Source organism: Zalophus californianus, chromosome X (genome assembly GCF_009762305.2).
Source record: "Zalophus californianus isolate mZalCal1 chromosome X, mZalCal1.pri.v2, whole genome shotgun sequence".
NCBI lineage: Eukaryota > Metazoa > Chordata > Mammalia > Carnivora > Otariidae > Zalophus > Zalophus californianus.
In genome coordinates, this window is record NC_045612.1 from 109763746 (window position 1) to 109789462 (window position 25717).

Below are 25717 nucleotides of genomic sequence, written 5' to 3' on the forward strand. Positions count from 1 at the left end.
AGAAGAATCAAATAAAGGTAATGAAGTAGAATGATTCTGTTAAAGCCAAAAATGTTTCTGTGCAAAACTTAGTAGTTCCACTAGATGGTAGCAAATGGTTGTATTTTATACCTTTACAGTGACTGTGTTGTTTATAAGATGCTCACTTTTCTTTCTTTTTAAGATTTTATTTATTTACTTTTTAAAATAAACTCTACACCCAATGTGGAGCTAGAACTCACAACCCTGAGATCAAGAGTTGCATGCTCTACTGACTGAGCCAGCCAGGCATCCCAAAATGCTCACTTTTCTAAAATTAGAAAAACAGTTCTGGAAAAGTGAAAATTATATCTGAAATGCTGCTTCTTTTGGAGAAGGTAAAACACAGTTGAGTTCCAATCTGTAAAAGAAAATGCAGATAAAACTTCTTTTCCTCATAAAGTAGTCTCTTCAAATGGCAAGAAAACAATTCTAGGCCTGGTTTCTGGTGACTTCTGACCTGGATTTGATAAAATTTTACAGAAAGTTGTGCGTCCTGTACTATTTCTCCTACTGTTATGTGACGTATGTGCTTTGAAATGACCTTTCCCTGGAGCCGGGCAGTGGCGGTGGTACGGTGCTGAGTGCACACTGTGCCTTACCAGCAGCAGCCAGCGGAGGCACCCCTGCCATCACAGCCTGTGCGCTGCTGTAGCCACACTTGCTTCCTCTGCTCTTCCCCCCTTTGATAGCACCATGGCGATCAGCTGACTGAAGAACAGATCGCTGAATTCAAGGAAGCTTTCTCCCTATTTGACAAAGGTGGCAATGGCACCATCACAACAGAGGAATTTGGAACTGTCATGAGGTCACTGAGTCTGAAGCCAGCAGAAGCCTAATTGCAGGATATAATCAATGAGGTGGATGCTGATGGTAATGGCACCATTGACTTCTCAGAATTTTTGACTATAATGGCTAGAAAAGTGAAAGAGACAGACAGTGAAGAAGAAATATGTGAAGCATTCTGAGACTTTGACAAGGATGGGAATGGTACATCAGAGTAGCAGAACTATGTCATGTCATGACAAACTTAGGAGAAACACAAACAGATGAAGAAGTAAATGAAATGATCAGAGAAACAGGTATTGATGGAGATGGACAAGTCAGCTATGAAGAATTCATACAGATGATGACTACAAATTGAAGACCTAGTTTCAACTCCTTTGCACCCCCCCACTGCTGAAGAATCATGTTGAATCTTTTACTTACCTCTTGCAAAAAAGTTCATTTACTCATTCTCTTTCTATAAAGCAAAACTGAATGTCAAAAGTACCTCTGTCCACACACACAAAATTTGCAGGTATTGGTTGGTGGTCCTGCACCCTAAAGATCAAGCTACATGTCAGTTTTATGATATAAACACTTGTACTACCTTAATGATAAGGAAGCCCTTAGTGGACTCCTTGCAGTTCCATTTGCTAATGATTAATACACTATTTGGGCTGGCCAGTTTTTCATGCATGCAGCTTGACAATTGAGCATGGTCAGGCATTTGTATTAAAAATGAAAAAAAAATTTGAAACCTATTCAGAAGGGGTCTAGTTCACTTTGTTAGTATATATTGTCATAGCTGGTTTACTGAAAACACACATTTAAAATTGGTTTACCTCTGGTTGCTGTGCAGAAAGATGGGTGAGGGATAAAGTGTCTAGATGTAGCCCCACTTAGCAGACCAGTCCTCTTGTACTTCTGTGTGTCCTGACCCCTGGTGATGGTGACACACATCCTGGTGGCATCCTGCATGTGTTGGTTTAGCGCTGTCTGTGTTTTACCAGACTGAAATGTGTGTCAATGTGTGTCAAGCTGTCACCCTTCACACAAAATTTTTAAAAAGAAACATTTAACAAGGGAGCATCTTGGGTCTCTCTGTTTTTAAAACCTTCTGAATTATGACTTGGAGCCAGCAGAGTAGGCTGTGGCTGTGGACTTCAGCACAACCATCAACATTGCAGTTCAAGACATTGCAATTTATGTCCATTCCAAGTTGTAGATACTGGTCTTTTTTTTTTTTTTCCCAATAAAAAGACCATTAACTTAAAATAAAGTAAAATGAATTTTCCCTGGATTCCCATGGTGGGTCATGAAGCTGGTTGTGTTGAAATAAAATTTGAAATTAAGAGAACACTTGGAGGAGTTAAATTTGACAATGGAATAATAGTATAAACATTTTAAAATAAGATTTTTATCTGCTTTTGACCTTTATTTTATAAACTTTTCATTAGTTTTGCCAAGCAGAATTTCATATAGGTAGTGTGCTAGTGGTTCATGGTTTAACTAAGGTTAACCTAATTAAAAATAGACATTTCAAAAGAGGGATAGGATTGAAACAAAAGAGTGGTATCCCGTATGTGTGTGGTTTGTTTAACGATTCACCCATAGAGAGGCGTTTGGGCTGTTTCCAGAGTTTGGCTTTTACAAAGAAATTTGCTATGAACATTCATGTATAGGTTTTTGCATGAATGTAATTTTCATTCCTCTTGAATAAATACACAGGTTTGTAATCACTGAGTCATACGATGTTTACATGTGTAGTTTTAAAATAATCCATCTAATTTTTCTGTAGTGGCTGTACTGTTTTACATTTCCACCAGCAACATATTGGTGATCGAGTTTCTCAACATGCTTGTCAGCATTTGGTGCTGTCATTATTTTGTATTTTAGCCATTCTGATAGGTGTGAAGTGATATTTCATTGTAAGTTTAATTTGCATTTCCCTGATGACTAATGATATTGAACATATTTTCATGTACTTATTTATCATCTCTGTATCCTCTTTATTGAAATGTCTGTTCATACTTTTTGCCTATTTCTAATTGAACTGTTTATTTTTTCACTGTTGAGTTTTTAGTGCTCTTTGTATATCATATATACTGATTCTTTGTCAGACATGTGGCTCTGAAATATTTTGTCACAGTCTGCAGCTTGTCTTTTTGTCTTAATAGGTTTTTCACAAAGGAAAAGTTCTTAATTTTGATGAAGCCCATTTTACCAGATAAACTCTTTTACTAGATTTCTTATCTGAGATTCAGCTTGTGAAGGAACACATAATAAGACAATTATTAGAGATCCATTGTAATATATTATAATTTATAATGAGCATGTCCCATTCTGGACTAAACACTTTAATAAAAAGCACAGTTTACCTATATTCTTGTGAGTAAAAAATACTTACGCACATCTTTTATTTCTATCTTCTACCTCAATTAGATTGAAAGTTTTTTGAGGGTAAGGATTGTGTTCATTCATCCTGAATCCTCTTTGAAGTTGAGTATAGGTTCTCACACAGAACAAGTGTTCAACAAATATATTTTAATATTCCATCAAGGCATCATGGCAGGGTATTAAGAGGTAGAGTTTGAAATACTGAGTTAAAATTCTGGCTTTGCCTCCTTGCCTGCAGTGAAAAAATTGGGTCAGTTATTTCACTTCTTTGGGCTTCAATTTCCTTATCTAACATTTTGGATAATAGTATCAATGGGCTTGCCATGGGGTTCAAATGAGATCACATATGTAAGGCACCCAGTAAGGTGCTAGATATTTATTAGAGTGTGTGTAAATGGTAACTATTGCAATTATCAGGATTTCAGCTTCATAAATCCTAAAGCAGGGATTATAAGGACTCGGATTACAGGGGTTGAGTGTATGAATAGATACCATGTGATGTGAACTGAACTGTATGAAAAATTCTGATTATTTTAAACCAGACATTCAAAAGAAAGCATAATTTTATTAATTGACACTGTCATCTAGTACAAAATTCTATGGTTTGGTGGTTATATCAAGGCCATTTTAAAAATATAGTTTATGCAGTTACAAGTTGAGGAACCTTTGAACCTGAATAAAGAGCAAATGTTTATAAAAATTTATTAATGCATGGAAGAAAAGTTATCCAATAATTAAAATTTATTCTAAAATATTTGTACATTTTATTGAATGTTGCATTTCCTCATAAGCATAATATAATAAGCTGAATTAAGTGTCTCTGCTTAAGTGTAAGGTAAATTTAATCGAGTGGTGAATATCAAATTAACAGAAAATTACAGAGCAAAACACAAATATTTAAGTCAGTTAATGACTTAGCATTAGCTAAGAGATTTCATTTTACCTATGTTTCAATTAACAATATACCTATATTTGCAGTTCAGAAATTGCTTCTCTTATGTTGTTATAGTTAACAATTTATATCAACACAAGTTTCAGTTACATATTCTTGTAATCATTTTAATTTTCAAGAGTTGCAGAATTTGATTTCATTCATCTTTAGCAAATGCTTCTTGAATCTTTTGATTACATGAGGCTATGATTAACAAGACCCCCCCCCAGATCATTTGTATGCATATGACAGTTTGGGAAACTCTGCTATAGCTGTAAAAGACAATCTGCAGGAATTATGGAATTTAGCTGGAGGTTAACTTTCTGCTGCCCAGGTAAAGAAGACTGAACGGCTACTTGGATATTAAAATTTTTTTGAACACAAAGCTCTAATTTAGTGTTTCTCAAAGTGTGCCCCTTTGACCACCTGGGCCTAACCTACCCAGGCACCTTGTTACAGATTCCAGGACAAGCTCCAGATAAGCTGAATCAGAATTTCCTGAACTGCAGCTCAAGAATCTACATCTTTAACAAGTACTTTAGGTGATTCATCTGTAAAGTTTGAGAATTTATATTTCTTGTTTTTGTACTCTGTCACTCTGAATGCAGTTTAGACCAAAGTTTACTGACTACATCATGGCAAATAGGTTATATACTGTGAAACAGCAGAGGCTACCATGCCACTGTACTTCTGTCCCAACAGTATTTCACACTGGGCTAAATTCCTAATTGTCATGGCCTAAGATGGGTGGTGGCTTCCAATTTGTCAGCAGTTCATAACCACACTTAGTCTCCACTCTGAAAAATTATACAAATGTACAACATGGACATTCTGTGCTTCCTTCTTGGCCTTCAGTTGAGAAAAAGAGATACTGTCCACTATGGCCAGGCAGGGAAAAACCTGGGGGAATAAATATCTCCAACTTCTCTTTTTTCCCACCCTCCAATCCCCTGCCTGTGCCTCTGATTGGCCTAACCCAAGCAGAACCCAGAGCATAAGGGAGTCAGGTGATACATTCCATGAAGATTAGTATAAGGTACAGGGGAGGAAGGAATAAAATGGAGGGGAAACAGAATATTCAGCATACTCATTTAAAATACCTCAAATGTAGTACTGTCATGGTATAATGTATATCATGAATTGGTTAAAGCAACATTTTGTAAGGAGTGTATGAATCAGAGTGAGGATAGGTATGAGGAAGCTTTTTTACTTGGTTTTGCCCATTCTCTGCTCCAAAATATTTACTGCTATTGCCAAGTAGGGTCCAGTCAGGAAACCCATTTATAACATGTCTAGAGGGTCTCTATAACCTTGATCTTTAGGTAAAGAATACAAAAGAATGATGAATACATTTGATTTAATGGGACCCATAAACATTTCAGTATATAATGAATATTGCATAGTTATATGCAACCACTATAAATTAAATGAAATAGGTTCTGATTATTTTCCAGTTAACATCTCAAGGAACAGATGAAAACCCCTTCTTAGGAGTGGCCAAAAGAATGTTCTCTCTTGTGCTAATGTCTAGATTTTTCTTCTTGCATGGCCCACTCTGTTGGTTAAGATGTAACTTCTGTTGCCTATAACAGAAATGCAAATTCAAGAAATGTAAATTAACAATGGCTTAAAGAAGACAGAAATCCATCTTTCTTTTAGGTAGTAGTCCCTGAGTGGTATGGCAAAACTGTTCTACATGGTTGTACAGGGATTCAGTCCCTTTTATCTTGTTCCTCTGTCCCTCCTCTGTTCTTGTCTATAAAGTTCAAGGTGGCTGGCCATAATATTCATGTTCCAGACAGCAGGATGAAAGAAGTCACAAGAGGGAGGGAAGGAGAATATGCTCCCCCCATTAAGGGTGAGAACTAAAGTTTGCACACATAACTTCTCTTCATATTCTGTTGGCCAGAAATTTATCACATGAGTATGCATAGCAGCAAAAGAGGCTCAGGAATTCAGACTTTAGTTGGGCAGTCATAGAAAGCATACAATTTGGTTATATCGAAATGGATCACAGACTAAAATGTAAAATGCAAAACTATAAAATTCCTAGGAGATAACATATGAGAAAATCTGGGTGACCTAGCGTTTGGTGATGACTTTTTAGATGTAACACCAAGGACACATCCATGAAAGAAGGAATTGGCAAGCCGGACTTCATTAAAATGAAAAATTTCTGCTCTTTGGAGGACACTCTCAAGAGAGAAAAAGAGAAGCCACAGACTGGGAAAAATATTTGTAAAAGATATATATGGTAAAGAACTGTTATCCAAAATATACAAAGAACTCTTAAAAGTCAAGAATAGGGAAACAAACAATCCAATTTAAAAATGGGCCAAAGACCTTAACAGACAATTTACCAAAGAGGATATACAAATGGAAAATTAGCATTTGAAAAGATGCTCCTTATCATATGTCATCAGGGAAATGCAAATTAAAGCAACAATGAGATACCACTGCACACCTATTAGAATGGCCAAGATCGAGAACACTGACAATATCAAAAACTGATGAGGATGGGGAGCAACAGGAACTCTCATTAATTGCTGACTGAAATGCAAAATGCGACAGCCACTTTGGATAACAGTTTGGTGGTTTCTTAGAAAACCAAACACAATTTTACCATGCAATCTAGCAGTTGCATTCTTTGGTATTTATTCGAATGAATTGAAAATATCCACACAAAAACCTGCATGTAGATGTTTATAGCAGCTTAATTCATAACTGCTAAAACATGGGAAGCAACTGAGATGTCCTTCAGTATGTGAATGGATAAACTGTGGTGCATCCAGACAACGGAATATTATTATTTTTTTAAGATTATTTATTTGAGAAAAAGTGTGGGCATGGGTGGAGGGGCAGAGGGAGAGGGAGAATCCTGAAGCAGACTCCCCACTTAGCGCAGAGCCCAATGCAAGGTTCCGTCCCAGGACTCTGAGATCATGACCTGGGCTGAAATCAAGAGTAGGCTGCTTAATCAGTTGAGCCACCCATGTGCCCCTGCACAATGGAATATTATCCAGTGCTAAACTGAAATGAGCTATCAAGCTACATAGACACATGGGGGAAACTTAAATGCATATTACCAAGTGAAAGAAGCCAATCTGAAAAGGCTACATGTTATATGATTCTAACTATATGACCTTTTAGAAAAAGCAAAACTATGGAGATAGTAAAAGGAAGAGTGGTTGACAGGGCTTAGGAGGGAGACAGGGATGAATAGGGAGAGAACAGAGGATTTTTAGGGCAGTGAAAATACTCTATATGATACTGTGATACTGTGTTGTATGTGTATACCTTTGTCCAAACCCATAGAATGTACAAGACCAAGAGTGAATTGTAATGTAAACCATGGACTTTGGATGATAATGAGGTGTCAGTGTAGGTTCATCAGTTGTAATAAATATCCCTCTCTGGTAGGGGATATCGATAATGGGGATAATGCATGTGTGGGGGCAGGGAGTATATGAGAAATCTCTGTACCTTCCCCTCAGTTTTGTTGTGAACCTAAAACTGCTTTAAAAAATAAAGTCTAAGGGTGCCTGGGTGGCTCAGTCATTAAGCGTCTGCCTTCGGCTCAGGTCATGATCTCAAGGTCCTGGGATTGAGCCCTGCATCGAGCTCCCTGCTCCATGGGGAGCCTGCTTCTCCCTCTCCCACTCCCCCTGCCTTGTATTCCCTCTCCAGCTGTGTCTCTCTCTGTCAAATAAATAAAATCTTTAAAAAAAATAAAGTCTATTTAAAAAAAACGAAGATACTGGGTGATAAAAGGCCATAGATTAAGGCAGGTCATCTAATTCAATTCCTTTATTTTACATTTGGGAAGAGTGAGGCCTAGAGAGAGTGATGACTTAACTAATACCGTACAACCAATTAACAATGGAACCAGAATACTCCTGGCTCTGACTCGGGGATCCTTTTGGGGGCATGAAAGAAAAACCTGACTACACAGTTGATTAGAATCTCTATCTGACAAGATCATACCCAGCCTTCTAGGCCTGACACAACTCATTATCTCTCTGGGAGTCCTGAGCAGGTTTCTTTGTATTTACATGGAGTCCTCGCAGTCAGCATTTTCATATGGAGAACATAAGGCTGAATGAGCCTCCTGCTAAGCTTCACAGTTAGTAAGAAGCTAGCCAAAGCCTGGATCCTGGGTCTCTTGAATCCATTCCTCACTGTACCTCATGCCCCTCTTTCCAAAAGAGATACCTTTCTCCTTCACTTAAATGTGTAATATGGAGCAGCCACTCAAGGCACAAGATTCTAGAACATTCAGTGGCAACACCACATACCCGTCGCCTCTCTGCAACCTGTTTTCATGCCACAACACACAGCTTTCTTCTCTGTGCTTCTGGAGCTTTGCCTGTATCAATCATGGCCAATCCAAAAAATTGGATTACATAGAATAAAGGGAGGGTGGATGTTGGGGGACAACCAGCAGCCTCTTCCAAACCTGGGTTTCTGTAGTCTTCCTCTGGATCTTTTGCCACTGTTGCCACTTAAGCATCAGCCTTAGAACGTCACTTATTGTATCAGGGCCCTTGGTATTTGTGTGGGAAATGCTCGGTCTTTGCCCTAAGTTTAGATTTTAAGTGTTACAATCTTTATATTGCTAAGGAAATTTAAAGTTTTGCTTCTTGCCAATATATTGTATCTGTTGCTCTAGTTTTTTAACTGAAAAGTGTTTCTCATTCTGTTTGAGGGTCTGCAGTTTTTGTCCATTATTCACCTAAACCTCCTGTTCTCTAGTTTTTCTGGTCATAAGCTACTGTGTTTATGTGTGACCAGCAATTTTGCTCCTTTGTATGAGGATGTTTTGGTTATTTCTTTGTTTATTCCTCAGGAATAGTTATTAAGTGTCTACTGTGCTCTGGGCAGTATGTGAACAATTGGATAGTAAACAAGACAAGCACAGTTTTTGCCCTCATGAAATTCATGGTCCAATGGGAGAAACAAAAATAAACATTATATATATGTGTATATATATGTACACACACGTATACATATACATATGGGTGGGAAGGTCAGGGAAGTTAAGCTGAGACCTAACAGGTGAGTATGGATGAACTGGAAGAAGAGAGAAGAATAGGCTTGGCAGAGAGAACAGCATGGATTAAGGTTCTGAGGAGGAAAAGAACTTAATAAAAATTACAAAAACTGAAAGTAGTTGAGTTTTAATGGAACAAAGTGGAAAGTGGTACAAGATGAGATTAAAGAGGTTGTCAGTAGCTTGTTTAAGGCTTGAAATTCATGGAAGGCTGTGGATATCATTGTGGTTTTTATTCTAAGAGCCATGGGAATTTGAAGAATTTTAAGTAGGAGAGCCATATGATGTAGCTTACATTTAAAAAAAAAATGTTCATTGGCTGCCATGTGGAAAGTGAATAGCAGGAAGGCCAGAGTGGAAGCAAGGGGACCAGCTCAGAGTATGTCAGATTAGTGCAGGTGCATGATGATGGTGCTTGATCTAGGGTGGTGGTAATAGAGATGTGTTTGGGTCATATTTTTGAGGTACATTCAGTGGGATATGGCAGTGGACATATATGAGGAAGAAGAAGTAATCAAGAATATCTGTCAGGTTTTCAAGTTTAAATATGGGCTGGATGTGGTGGCTTTTTCTGAGATAGGTAAAAGAGAAAGTATTACAAGTTTTACAGAAAGAGCAAGAGAAACTTCTTGATTGGGTCTGGAGTAAAAATAGCCTTCCCTAATGGGTTAAAATCTATTCCTGGACACAGCAGATCAAGAGTTTATATTTAATCATAGTTCCTCGATTTTAACAGGCCATGAATTTTAAAATGTTACATTGATTTATCTCAGTTTTTCATAAAGAAAGGAATAGTATCATGTTAGATGTATATATGTATGTAACACACATCAGTTGAACTGTTAAAATGTGGAAAATACATCCTAGATTTGAGGAAATGTAATATTTCAAATCCACTACCATGTGTTAGAATTGTAAATAAAGGATAATAGTAAAGGACAGACACAAATAAAAATTTATTTTTAACTTCTAAAATAGTTCCAGGAAAGCATTTCACAACTTTCGAGGAGAGTATATGTAATTGTCTATTGAATATGTTTATTGAATGTCTCATGAGTACCTCAGGGTTCTAGGTATTTGGAAAGGAATTCACTCTTTCCTCTTAATCCTGAGCCTGCTTCTTCAGCTAAACCTCCTATTTTGGTTAATGGCACCACCATCCTCTCAGTTTTTTCTTTCATTCATTTATTATTTTATTCAACATATATTTATTGAGCTCTTACTAGCAGCTAGGGACTGTGTTCTCAAACCTCTTTTTATATCTCTTATCTTTCTGAGGGATTCAAGAGTTGTGGTAGCTTGGCCATGTGACTTGCTTTGGCCAGTGGGACAATAGAAAATGTGCTACAAGTAGAGACTTAAAAAAAAAGTGCTTGCATAATGGGGCTTGACCTGTCTTGCTGCTCTTGGGAACTCTGTGATTATGACTGTGTGAATAAGCCTGCTGGATGATGACAGTCATGTGGCCAAGCTCTTCATATTACCCCATCTGACATCAGGTCAACAGCCAGACATGGGAATGAGGCCACTCTAGATTATGTAGCCCAGCCAAGCTGGCCCGGACCAGAAGAACTGCCAGGACAATTCACAGAAATGTGAGAAATAGTATATGCTTGTAGTTTTAAGCACTAAGTTGTGCGGTGGTTTGTTATATAGCAAAATCTAACTGATAGAAGAGTCATGGACTCTTTCCTTAGTAACTCTGTAGGAGTGGTGGGTGAAGGAGTGTGGTTTCACATTTGTGTTCTGACATCTATTATTTTGATGCCTTGGGCAAGAAGAACCCCATTCCAGCATCCTGTGATGTTAGATGTTGGCTTCTGCAGTTTTACAGAAGAAAAAACTGAGGCTCAAAAAGGTTAAGTAGCTTGTTTAAGGCCACACAACTATTATGTTGGAGAGCCGTGATTTGAATTTAGTTCTTTTTGAATCCAAAGCCCTTGTTTTTTTTCTGTAATATCAAACTACATTTGGCAAATATTCTGGATTAATGTTATGAAGAACGTAGTATGATTCCACACAGGCTAAGATGTTTCCAAATAACTTTAATACTTCTGTAGAACAAAACAAAACAAAACAAAACAAAACGAAACAAAACAAAAACTTCCAAAACCTGTATGTCATATTGAACATTTGGTGTGGTTAAGAGACTCTTAGCTAAATAGTACTTAATACATTTCAATTCTAAAGCACTGGATTTATTATTTGCTTTTAACTAAACAGATGTTTGTATTTACATGTTCACATGTACACAGACATAAATAAATGTCTGTGAAGTACATTATAAGTACTTGAGATGATTACATTTTCATTTAAGGAAGAGTCCCTTCATTCTGTCTCTGCAGCCTGTTTACTTATTCTCTTACACTTCCATTTCGCATTTATGCTCAATCCTAAGCAGGCTAATACTATATTTCTCTTTCTAGTTTTTCTTTTTCTTTTTCTTTCTTTCTTTCTTTCTTTCTTTCTTTCTTTCTTTCTTTCTTTCTTTCTTTCTTTCTTTCTTTCTTTCTTTCTTTCTTTCTTGTGCAGTTTCAATTACTTCAGAGAATGAAGTAGATCCTGTGGGGTGCACAAACTCCTGTCTGGATATAAATTGAGAGCTTAAAAACATTTAAAAATATATTTATTTATATCATATTTATAAAAGCTTTAATTTTTAAAGTAATTCCTGAAGGACTTTGATTATAGAAGGCAAAGCATATGCTTGAATAATGTAGTCCAATACAGTGATTTTTTTCCATTTTGTTGAAATATTATATTAATATAAATGTATTTCATTACACATGTAGAGAGTATAAATTTTTACTGACCACAGACTTGAAGGGGGTGAGGACTCAATCTTGAACTCTCTTTCTACTAGAAAATATAATCTAGTCAGTTGCCAGTAAACTAAGTCCCTTCTGGCCTCTTTTTTTCATGTCATTTCAAATTAAAACTCTCTGAGTTTTATATCTTTCTCTTTTCTCCATGAGCTCTTAATTCATTTTTTTATTATTTTCAATTAGCCAACATATCATTAGTTTTTGATGTAGTGTTCAATGATTCATTAGTTGCATATAACACCCAGTGCTCATCACCACATGTGCCCTCCTTAATGCCCATCATCTGGCTACCCCATCCCCCCACCCCCTCCCTGCTGAAACCCTCAGTTTGTTTCCTGGAGTCCAGAGTCGCTCATGGTTCATCTCCCTCTCTGGTTTCTCCCCCTTCAGTTTTCCCTCCCTTCCCCTATGGCCCTCTGTGCTATTCCTTATGTTCCACATGTGAGTGAAACCATATGATAATTGTCTTTCTCTGCTTGACTTATTTCACTTAGTGTAATCCCCCATGAGCTCCTAATTCTATTCTATTTCTCTTACAGAATTTTATCCTAATTTATTTTATGTTTAGAAGTCTTTTTTAAAAAATATTTTATTTATTTATTTGAGAGAGAGAGAGCGAGCCAGAGAGCACAAGCAGTGGAGGGAGCAGCAGAGGGAGAGGGAGAAGCAGACTCCCCACTGAGCATGGAGCCCAATGTGGGACTCGATCCCAGGATCCTGGGATCATGACCTGAGCTGAACGTAGACGTTTAACTGACTGAGCCATCCAGGCACCCCATGTTCAGAAGTCTTATTACTTCTCTGCAGAAATGGACATAAATGAATAGTTAAATAAAATTCTGTGTCCTTTGTGGGGCTGAAAACTACCTTGCGGATTAAGTTAAATTCTCTCACAGGCATTTTCTTTAATAAATCCTTGCACATTGAATCCTGTCTTGGCATATGCTTCTGCGAGGACCTGGATTCACACATTTGTCTTTCACTTTTTGATTCATAGGAATCTTTTCTGTAGTCTAAGCATGAGCCCTTTGTTTGTTATATGTATTACAACTGTCTTTCCCAGTCTGAGGTTTGCCTTTTCACCCTTTTACTGGTGTCTTTTGATGAAAAATTGATCTTAATTTTAATGCAGTGTAACTTATTAATGGTTATTGTTTTTTCTGTCTGGTTTAAAAATCTTATTGTCCTATGTGTACATTATGAAGATAATCTCCTAAATTATCTTCTAGAAGATTTATTTTCTTATTTCATATTTAGATCCAGTAGATTTCTGAATGTATTTTTGTATATTGTTTGAGGTAAGAGTCAACTTTCTTATATTTTCCATGTAGATATTAATTTGACTCAGCACCATTTATTGAAAATGCTCCCCTTTCGCCTCTGCTCTGCAGTACCACCTTCGTCATAAATCAAGTGTCTGTATATGTATAAGAGTTTGTTTCTGGACTCTCAATTCTGTTCCATTGTTCTATTTTTCTTTGTGCCAATAACATGATGCCTTAATTTCTGTAGCTATGGAGTAAGTTGATGTCCAATAGAGTGACTTCTCCCACCTGGTTTTTCAAGAGTGTGTTGATTGTTTGATTTCTTTGTTACTAATTTCTGCCCTTATTTTTTCCCTTAATTCTACTTTTTGGCTTTAATTTGCTCTTTCTTTTTCTAACTTCTTGAAATGCTTAGATCATTGTTTTTACAGGTTTTTTTTTTTCTAATAGATGTGTTTAATTCTGTGAATTTCCTTCTTAAACACAGCTTTAGCTGCATCCATAAGATTTGATACATTGTTTTTTGAAATTATCATTCAGTTGAAAATACTTTCTGATTTTTGTTGTGATTGCTCCTTTGAATCACACATAGGTCATTTAATTAAGTACTACTTAATATCCAAATATATGAAAGATTTTATAGCTATCCTTTTTGTTATTTATTTCTAGCTTAATTCTATTGTGATCAGAGAAAATGCATTCATCATGCTTTTTAAATGTTCCGAGTGTGCTTGAGAAGGATGTATACTCTGCAGTTTTGGGATTCAGTGCCCTACATATATAAATTAGGTCAAGTTTGTTAGCCATGCTTTTCAAAGCTTCTCCTTAAGGATTTTTAAAATCTGGTTTTTCTATGAGTTAGTGAGACAGATAAGTTAAATTATCCCACTAAGATTACAGATGTGTCTTTTATCCTTTAGTTATGTCAAGTTTTGCTTTATGTATTTTTGAAGGTGTGTTATAAGATGTATGACAATTTAGAATTGTTATATCTTCATAGTAAATGGAATCATTTTTTGTTTTTGTTTTTTTTTAAAGATTTTATTTATTTATTTGACAGAGAGAGAGAGACACAGCCAGAGAGGGAACACAAGCAGTGGGAGTGGGAGAGGGAGAAGCAGGCTTCCCACGGAGCAGGGAGCCCGATGCGGGGCTCGATCCCAGGACCCTGGGATCATGACCTGAGCCGAAGGCAGACGCTTAACGACTGAGCCACCCAGGTGCCCAATGGGATCATTTATTGTTACAAAATATCTGTCTTTAACTCTATTAATGCTTTTAGCATTAGTCTATTTTGTCTAATATTAATATAGATATAGAAGGCTCTTTTGGTTAGTGTATGTATCATATATCCTTTTACCCTCTTACTTTCAACCATTTATATTCTTATATTTAAGGTATGTCATTTATAAGCAGCATATAATTTTTTATCTTTTAATTGTCTATTTACATTTGATGTACATATGATATATTTAGGCCCATGAACTTTATAGAGGGTAATCTGCTTTACTCAAAATCCACTGATTTAAATGTTAACCACACCTAAAAAATACCTTCACAGCAACATCTAGAGTGATGTGTGACCAAAAACTGTGTACCATCCCTTAGCTAAGTTGACACATAAAATAAATCATCACAGGTGATTTTCCTTGTATTTGTCTAAGGATTAATAGTGCTTCTAGAATCTTGTGGCTTGATGTCTTCTGTCAGTTTGGAAAATTCTAAGCCATCATCTATTTGAATAGTACTACTCCCCAGTTCTCTTTCATCCCCTTGGCTCCCTATCTGACTTTCCTTCTTTTCTTGGCTCTTCTCTCCTCACTCTGCCCTTCCCCAAATCCTTCAGTGAGTAGTACATCTCCACTACCTTTACAAAAACAAAATAAACAAAATAAACAAAATTCTCAGCTTTTCTAATTGTTCTTGGCTAGAGGGTGAAGTTTAATACCTAGCTCATCATTACTAATTCTTTTTTCACCTGTATCTACTATGCTATTCTTTATCCGGTCCATTTATTCTTTTTACTTTGATGTAGTCCTAATAGTGTACTTTTTGCTTTTGTTTCTCTTGCCTCAGGAGACATATCTAGAAAGAAGTTGCTACTGCTGATGTCAAAAAGGTTGCTCCCTGTGTTCTTCTCTAGGATTTTTATGGTTTCAGGTCTCACATCTAGGTCTTTCATCCATTTTGAATTTATTTCTATTTACCCAGAGAATACAAAAATACTAATTCAGAGGGATACATGCACCCTGATGTTTATAGCACCATCATCTACAATAGCCAAATTATGGAAACAGCCCAAGTGTCCATCGACTAATGAATGGATAAAGAAGATGTGGTACACAGTGGAATATTACTCAGCCATAGAAAGGAATGAAATCTTTCCCTTTGCAATGACATGGACGGAACTAGAGAGTATAATGCTAAGCAAAATAAGTCAGTTGGTCAGAGAAAGACAAATACAGTATTTCATATATTATGATTTCACGCATGTGTGGACTTTCAGAAACAAAACCAAGAAACAGATTCTTAATTATAAGAGAACAAACTGATGGTTACCAGGGGGGTTGGGTGAAATAGGTGATGGGTATTCAGGAGGGCACTTGTGATGAGCACTGGGTAATGTATGGAAGTGCTGAATCACAATATTGTACTCCCAAAACTAATATTACACTATATGTTAACTGGAGTTTAAATAAAAACTTAAAAAAATGAAAACAAATTACGGTTTTGGTTGCTTATGCTCAAATATTAACTTATCAGAGAGGTTCTCTCTGACCTCACAATCTCTATATTCTTTTTTTTTTTAAATGTTTTCATTTATTCATTTATTTCAGAGAGAGAGAGAGAGAGAGAGAGAGAGAGAGAGAGAGAGAGAGGCAGAGGCAGAGGGAGAAGCAGGCTCCCTGCCTAGCAGGGAGCCCGATGCGGGACTCGATCCCAGGACCCTGGGATCATGACCTGAGTCGAAGGCAGACGCTTAACCATCTGAGCCACCCAGGCGCCCACAATCTCTATATTCTTGCCCCTTATTTTTTATGGTCCTTATTATTATCTGAAACTGTTATTTACTTACTTTTATTTATTTTTATTAATTTTATATTATTATGCTATGTTGGTCACCATACTGTACATCATTAGTTTTTGATGTAGTGTTCCATGATTCATTATTTGCGTATAACACCCAGTGCTCCATGCATACATACCCTCCTTAATACCCATTACTAGGCTAACCCAATCCCCCACACCCTCTCCTCTAAAACCCTCAGTTTGTTTCTCAGACCATAGACTTTCATGGTTTGTCTCCCCCTCCGATTTCCCCCCCTCCTTCATTTTTCCCTTCCTACTAGCTTCTTTTTTTTTTTTAATATATAATGTATTATTTGTTTCAGGGGTACAGGTGTGTGATTCATCGGTCTTATACAACACAAAGTGCTCACCACAACACATACCCTCCCCAGTGTCCATCACCAAGACCCCCCCATCCCTCCACCCCACACCACTCCAGCAACGCTCAGTTTGTTTCTGAGATTAAGAGTCTCTTATGGTTTGTCTCCCTCTCTGGTTTCGTCTTGTTTCATTTTTCCCTCCCTTCCCCTATGATCCTCTGTCTTGTTTCTCAAATTCCTCATATCAGTGAAATCATGTGATACTTGTTTTTCTCTGATTGACTTATTTTGCTTAGCATAATACCCTCTAGTTCCATCCACATTGTTGCAAATGGCAAGATTGTGGAGTTTTTGATGGCTGCATAATATTCCATTGTGTGTGTGTGTGTGTAATATATATATATATATATATGTATATATATATATATATATATATATATATATACAACATCTTCTTTATCCATTCATCTGTTGTTGGACATCTAGGCTCTTTCCATAGTTTGCCTATTGTGGACATTACTGTTATAAACATTGGGGTGCACGTACCCCTTCGGATCATTACATTTGCATTCTTGGGGTAAATACCCAGTAGTGCAATTGCTGGGTCATAGGGTAGCTCTATTTTCAACTTTTTGAGGAACCTCCATACTGTTTTCCACAGTGGCTGCACCAGCTTGCATTCCCACCAACAGTGTAGGAGGGTTCCCCTTTCTCCACATCCCCGCCAACATCTGTCGTTTCTTGACTTGTTAATTTTAGCCATTCTGACTGGTGTGAGGTGGTCCCTCATTGATGTTTTGATTTGGATTTCCCTGATGTTGAGTGATGTTGAGCACTTCTTCATGTGTCTGTTGGCCATTTGGATGTCTTCTTTGGAAAAATGTCTGTTCATGTCTTCTGCCCATTTTTTGATGGGATCATTTGTACTTTGGGTGTTGAGTTTGATAACTTCTTTATAGATTTTGGATACTAGCCCTTTATCTGATATGTCATTTGCAAATATTTTCTCCCATTTTGTCGGTTGTCTTTTGGTTTTGTGGACTGTTTCTTTTGCTGTGCAAAAGCTTTTTATCTTGATGAAGTTCCAATAGTTCATTTTTGCCCTTGCTTCCCTTGCCTTTGGTGATATTTCTGGGAAGAAGTTGCTGCGGCTGAGGTAAAAGAGATTGCTTCCTGTGTTCTCCTTTAGGATTTTGATGGACTCCTGTCTCACATTTAGGTCTTTCAACCATTTGGAGTCTATTTTTGTGTGTGGTGTAGGAAATGGTCCAGTTTCATTCTTCCACATGTGGCTGTCCAGCTCATAATATGTACTTATCATTGTTTGTATTTCTTTGGTGTTGGTTGTGATCTCTCCTCTTTCATTCATAATTTTATTTATTTGGGTCCTTTCTCTTTTTGATAAGTCTGGCCAGGGGTTTATCAATCTTATTAATTCTTTCAAAGAACCAGCTCCTAATTTCGTTGATCTGTTCTACTGTTCTTTTGGTTTCTATTTCATTGATTTCTGCTCTGATCTTTATTACTTCTCTTCTCCTGCTGGGTTTAGGCTTTATTTGCTGTTCTTTCTCCAGCTCCTTTAGATGTAGGGTAACGTTGTGTATTTGAGACCTTTCTTGTTTCTTGAGAAAGGCTTGTATTGCTATATACTTTCCTCTTAGGACCGCCTTTGCTGCATCCTAAAGATTTTGAGCAGTTGTGTTTTTATTTTCATTTGTTTCCATGAATTTTTTTAATTCTTCTTTAATTTCCTGGTTGACCCATTCATTCTTTAATAGGATGCTCTTTAGCCTCCATGTATTTGAGTTCTTTCCAACATTCCACCTATGATTGAGTTCTAATTTCAAAGCATTGTGGTCCGAAAATAGGCAGGCAATGATCCCAAACTTTTGGTACTGGTGGAGACCTGATTTGTGACCCAGGATGGGATCAATTCTGGAGAATGTTCCATGGGCACTAGAGAAGAATGTGTATTCCGTTGCTTTGGGATGGAACGTTCTGAATATGTCTGTGAAGTCCATTTGGTCCAGTGTGTCATTTAAAGTCTTTATTTCCTTGTTGATCTTTTGCTTAGATGATCTGTCCATTTCAGTCAGGGGGCTGTTAAAGTCCCCCACTATTATTGTATTGTTGTCAATGTGTTTCTTTGCTTTTGTTATTAATTGCCTCATATAATTGGCTGCTCCCATGTTCGGGGCATAGATATTTACAATTGTTAGATCTTCTTGTTGGATAGACCCTTTAAGTAGGATATAGTGTCCTTCCTCATCTCTTATTACAGCCTTTGTTTTAAAATCTAGTTTGTCTGATATAAGGATTGCCACCCCAGCTTTCTTTTGGTGTCCATTAGCATGGTAAATGGTTTTCCACCCCCTCACTTTCAATCTGGGGGTGTCTTTGGGTCTAAAATTAGTCTCTTGCAGACAGCATATTGATGGGTCTTGTTTTTTAATCCAATCTGATAGCCTGTGTCTTTTGATTGGGGCATTTAGCCCATTTACATTCAGGGTCACTATTGAAAGGTATGAATTTAGTGCCGTTGTATTGCCTGTAAGGTGACTGTTACTGTATGTTGTCTGTGTTCCTTTCTGATCCTTGCTGCTTTTAGGCTCTCTCTTTGCTTAGAGGACCCCTTTCAATATTTCTTGGAGGGCTGGTTTCGTGTTTGCAAATTCGTTTAGTTTTTGTTTGTTCTGGAAGCTTTTTATCTCTCCTTCTATTTTCAATGACAGCCTAGCTGGATATAGTATTCTTGGCTGCATATTTTTCTCGTTTAGTGCTCTGAAGATATCTTGCCAGTCCTTTCTGGCCTGCCAGGTCTCTGTGGATAGGTCTGTTGCCAATCTCATATTTTTACCATTGTAGGTTACATATCTCTTCTCCCGAGCTGCTTTCAGGATTTTCTCTTTGTCTCTGAGACTCGTAAGTTTTACTATTAGATGTCGGGGTGTTGACCTCTTATTATTGATTTTGAGAGGGGTTCTCTGTGCCTCCTGGATTTTGATGCCTGTTTCCTTCCTCACATTAGGGAAGTTCTCTGCTATTATTTGCTCCAATATACCTTCTGCCCCTCTCTCTCTTTCTTCTTCTTCTGGGATCCCAATTATTCTAATGTTGTTTCGTCTTATCGTATCACTTATCTCTCGAATTCTGCCCTCGTGATCCTGTAGTTGTTTCTCCCTCTTTTTCTCAGCCTCTTTATTTTCCATCATCTGGTCTTCTATATCACTGATTCTCTCTTCTGCCTCATTTATCCTAGCAGTTAGTGCCCCCATTTTTGATTGCACCTCATCAATAGCCTTTTTGATTTCGACTTGGTTAGATTTTAGTTCTTTTATTTCTCCAGAAAGGGTTTCTCTAATAACTTCCACGCTTTTTTCAAGCCCAGCTAGTGCCTTTAAAGTCATGATTCTGACCTCTAGGTCCAACATCGTACTAATGTCCGTATTGAGTAGGTCCCTGGCTGACGGTTCTACCTCTTGTTCTTTTTGCTGAGGTGATTTTTTTCGTCTTGTCATTTTGTCCAGAGGAGAATAGATGAATGAGAGAACAAAATGCTAACAGGTTTACAACGTCCCCAGCAAATATAGTGTATACAAATCAGAAAAGACCTGAAACCAGGGGAAAAGAGAGGGAAAGAAAGAAAAAAGAAAGAGAAAAAAAAGAAAAAAAGATAAAAACAAAAACAGAAGAATACAAAAAAAGCAGAATGTGACCAAATATGATCAGGCTAGTGCATAGATCAGTGCCACACACTAGATTTTGGGCGTATTTTGGTCTGTTAGAGAAAAGTGCCTCCTAAAATTTTAAAGGAAGAAAGACATATATGTACAAAATAAGGGTTGATACAATGAAGGGATAGAAGATGATTGTAAAGATGAAAATTATAAAAGATTTTATAAAAGGACTTGATAAGATAAGAAGTTGTTTGAAAAAAGAAAGAAGATTTAAAAAAAAAAAGAAAAAAGGGAGAGAATGTGATCAGGCAGGAGACTAGAACAGAGCCATACACTAGTGATTTAGGGTATATTTTTATCTGTTAGAAGAAACTGTATCTCAAAATTTTAAAGAGAGAACAACTTATATATATATGCAAAAATAAGGGTAACTACTATGAAGGGATAAATTATGAATCTAAAAATGAAAAATAAAAAATGTTTTTTTTTTTAAAAAAGAGATTGATAAGATGTTGGTTGAAAAAGGGAAAAAGAAAAAAAATACAGTTAACAAAAATTAACTTTGATGAACTAATGAATCATGGTAAAAAAAAAAGCCATGAATTCTATGTGCAGTATTCCCCTAGCGCTGGAGTTCTCCCGTTCTCCTTGATCGGTAAACTTGGTCTTGGCTTGCTGCCTGTTCGTGTCGATCTTCTGGGGGAGGGGCCTGTTGCTGCGGTTTCCAAATGTCTTTGCCGGAGGCTGAATTGCCCCGCCCTTGTCGGTCCGGGCTAAGCAAACTGCTCGGGTTTGATCTCAGGAACTTTTGTTCCCTGCAAGCTCTCGGTACAGTCTTGGAGGACCAGGGCAAAAATGGTGGCCTCCCAATCTCCACCCGGAGGAGCTGAGAACTCGGGGCCCCACTCCTCAGTGCGCCCACAGAGAAAAGCAGTCACTCCCTTGTCCCCGGTCTCCGGCCACTCTCCGTGCTCACCCGGCCTGTGACCGAGCGTTGCTATCTCTGGCACCCAACCCTGTGTGGAGTCTCCAAACCCAGCCGATCCCTGCGGTGCGTTCCCGCGCCGCTCCTCCCCAGGAAGGAAGGGGAGTCTCCCCGAATCTGCCACCTGTTGGGTCCCTGCTGGAGGAGCAGTGGCCCGACTGGGCCGCGGATCACAGTTTATGGCCACCCCGAGCTGAGAACCGGAGCCTCAGCTCCGCCTCTGCAGCCGGCTTCCCCGCTCCGATACCTGGGAGCTCTGGCGCACTGAGGCTCCCCCAGTCTTTCTGTGACCCCAAGGGTCCTGAGACCACACTGTCCCGGGAGGATTCCACCCCCCGCTTAGCCACTGCAGCGACGTCCCTCAGCGGAGCCGACTTCTAAAATGTCCAATTTTGTGCTCCGCGACTCTATCACTTGCCAGAAGCGGCCGGTGGAGGCCCCTCCCCCGCCGTCTATCCTTCTGAATATCGCCTCGTATTCACTTCTCCGCAAGTCCTACCTTCCAGTAAGTGGTCGCTTCTCTGTTCAGATAGTCGTTGCTACTCTCCTCTTTGATCTCCTGTTGAGTTCGTAGGTGTTCAGAATGGTTTGATCTCTATTCAGCTGAATTCCTGGACCAGACAAAATCTAGGTCTCCTACTCCTCCACCATCTTGCTCCGCCCCCCCCGTGATTTTTTTACTATATGCAATATGTGCTTTCTGTGTTGAGTTTAGCACCTAACTCCCAAGTAACCATCCATTGTAGGCCTGGAAATATCATTATGGCATGAAGGGTTGAAGCTAGTAAGGTGGGGGAGAAAAGGATGTTGAGAATTGAGTATTTGGTTTTGGGAGTAAGAAATCCAGCAAATACAGAGAAGGAAAAAGTAGAAAAACAATCAGCATTAACTTTATCGCCCCATAGATGATTATGGTTAATATTTTGGTATATATATTCTCCTAGTCTTCCTTGGGCCATGGCAAGGTGAATTGCCTTTTGTTTCTTCTCAGGTTTTCCTCTTAGGTTGTGTCTGCTGAGGTGAGGGTTCATTTGGGAATAAAAGTAGGTATTGAATGATTGGGTTTACTTTTGATAAATAAGAGTTACCCAAGGTTGTAACAATAATTTTTGTGCAGGGCTATTATTACATAGAAATGTGTGTTTGTATAATGCATCAAGGTGTTCAGAGAAAGAAGAGGTACCATGTGGCCTAGAGGTGACTCTGGTTTGTCGAAACTGTTTCCCAAGCACATTCATACATTCTTTGATGAGATTTTCACACACAACCACCCTCACCCACACTTCATTTTATTTATAGCTAGGGTATAAAAACAACTGTCTTGTTTTCTACTCAATCTTTTTTTTTTTATAAAATTACTAGGATGGAACAATTGGAACTTGGCAGCAGTTTCATATTTGCTTGGACTGTCTCATGTAAATTGATTGGAGTCTTGTTCGTGTTCTCTCAAAAATGAATTATTGGCCATTTAAGTGGATAGTTTAGGATTTAGAATGGATATGGCATTTCTACTATAATTTGGTTTGGAATTATTCATACTAGTTGAAAAAATTTTTAATAATGTTCACTTACGAATACCTAATTTGTCACTTTTTTAAGGGTTCTCAGAGAGTCATAGGCATTCATGAGATTTATTATTAGCTGTTTCTTCTCTTCATGACTGGGATTCTGAACTCTTTTTGAATTAAGGAAGAAACACTGGAATGTATAATCTCCAATAGTTTGATCTTGAGAAAAATGATAATAACATTTACTTATGCAGACTTCCACAGGACAGGAAATGAGTATTTTTAATATATACTGTAAAAAATCCAGTTTCTCATTAAGTTTTATTACCACTATTTGTACTTGGTTTATAAAAATTTATTGGTGCCCTTAGGAAGAAGACCTGTGTTAATCCTTTTTGGGAAACTATTTGTAGGTTACAAACTTTTTTTGATTTCTAGGTAATTATTGTTGTCTTCTTTATATGTTCTTTAGGTAATTTTTCAGTAACTAACTGGATGGATTTGCCCTGTGTAGTTATACTTTAAAGTGCAGGATAATGGCCCAAATTAAGTGGGAAGTATTTAACCACAACCTGGAGGACCCAGCCAGGTCACAACTCATATAAGCCATGACCTTAGCCTCTTTCCTACTTAAGGACAAGAAATATTCTCTTTTCCTTTGTCACACAAAGTGATTGGAAAGGAAAAGGAGAGAAGTGCATTGCTCTGATAGATTGTACTTTTGTTAAAAATCTACTTGTTCTATTACTGAGACCTCTGTTAAAATCTCCCATTATATGTATGGATTTGTGTATTTTGCCTTGTTCTGTCAATTTTTGCTTTAATCGTTTTGGTGCTGTATTATTATATACAGATTTAAGATGACTTTATCTTCCTGGTAAACTATACCTTTGATTTATATGAGGTGATTAACCTTATCTCTGGTAATACTTTTGGACTTGCATATTTTCTGATAGTACTATAGCTACTCCAGCTTTCTTTTATTTGCATGGTATATTTTTCTCTGTCCTTATACTTTAGTATTTCTCTATCCTTAGTTTTTAGGTATTGTCTCTTTTGATTAAAATGTCGTTCTTGGTGTGCCTGGGTGGTGCAGTTGGTAAAGTGGTGGACTCTTGGTTTCAGCTCAGGTCGTGATCTCAGGGTTGGGAGATGGAGCCCTGCGTTGGGCTCCGGGCTCCGCACTCAGCATGGAGTCTGCTGAAGACTCTCTCTCCCTCTTCTCCTGCACTCCCATGCTCTCTCTCTCTCTGAAATAAATAAATCTTTTTTAAAAAATGTCATTCTTTGCAGGCACGTGGGTGGCCCAGTTGGTTAAGCGTTGGACTTTTGGTGTCAGCTCAGGTTGGGATCTCAGGTTGTGATCTTGGGGTCATGAGATTGAGCCCCACTGTGGGGCTCTGTGCTCAGCATGGAGTTTGCTTGAGATTCTCTTTCCCTCTCCCTCTGCCCTTCCCCTTACCCCATGCTCTCTCTCTCTTTCCCTCTCAAATAAATGAATAAATAAATCTTTAAAAAAATAAAATAAGGGCACCTGGGTGGCTCAGTTGGTTAAACTTGTGCCTTTGGCTCCGGACATGATCCGAGAGTCCTGGGATTAAGCCCTGCATCGGGCTCCCTGCTCAGTGGGGAGTCTGCTTCTCCCTCTCCCTCTACTCCAACCGCACTCATGCTTTCTCTCTCAAATAAAATCTTAAAAAAAATGTTCTTTGATTAAAATGTGATTTTTCTAAGAACCTTTGTCTTTTAACTGGGGCACTGGATTGATTTATATTTAAAAGAATGAATTAATAATAGGTTTTGTCTTATCCTATTTTGTGCTTTATATTTCTCTCTTTTATTGTCTTATTTGATATTGAGTACTTTTTAAATCATGCTAATTCTTTTCTTTCTTTTGGTTTTGAAAGTCATACACTTTTTTTTAATAGTGTCCTTAGAATTACAGTATGCTTACTTAATTTATCAAGTCTAAAATTAATAGGTTCCTTTATTTTTCTCCCAGACAGCATAAGGGTCTTAGAACACTTTTAATTTCATTATTTTTTCCTCAGTTATAAATTATTCTTGTTTTGTATCTTAATTATATTTTAATCTCAAAGAATATTATTATTATTTTTAAATAATGTATTTTTAGATTTACCCACATACCCACTTTTTTCTTGGCTCTATATTCTTTGTTCCATCTTAATTCTTTCTTCTGGAATATTTTTTTTTCTGCAGAAATACATAATTTAGAATTTCCTTGAGTGAGATTTTTTTTTTTGGAGGCAAATTATGTCAATTTGTGTTTGTCTTGAAATGTTCTCAATTTACAGTCACTCTTGAGAATTATCAAGATAGAACTGGTGGTTATTCCCTTTCAGCACACTAAAGGTATCATTCTACCTCCCTCTGGTTTCCATTGCTCTTGTTAAGGAGGCAGCTTTCAGTCGCATTCATGAATGCCATCTGTTCTTACTTTTCACTGGTTGCTTTTGAGATCTCTTTGTCCTAGGTGTTCTGCAGTTTTACTATGATGTGTCTATGGTAAAAGTCCTTATATATATATATATATATATATATATATATATATATATATATATTCTGCTTGGGATTCCCTGGGTTTCTTGCATTTGTGAATCTGTTTTCATTTATTCTCACCCACTATTTTTTCTTCTATCCTTTCTTTTTTCCCCTGGAACTCTATTTAAAGATATATTAAACCATTTCACTCTATATGCTATGTAGTCTCTTAAATGCTTTTATTAATTTTATTTTTATATTTCTGTGCTGCATTCTAGATATTTTCTTTTGACCTATATTTCAGTTTAGGAATTCCCTTTTGTAATGTATAATCTGCTATTAAAGTCATACACTGAGTGGAAATTTTGGATTGTAGTTTTTGTTTCTCTAAGTTCTTTGGCTACA

At 37.5% G+C, this 25717-nt stretch overlaps 1 pseudogene; it reads left to right on the forward strand.

Moving 5' to 3' along the window:
- The first annotated feature begins 545 nt into the window (after positions 1-545).
- On the forward strand, positions 546-1162 carry LOC113930331 (annotated as a pseudogene).
- Positions 1163-25717: the final 24555 nt, after the last annotated feature.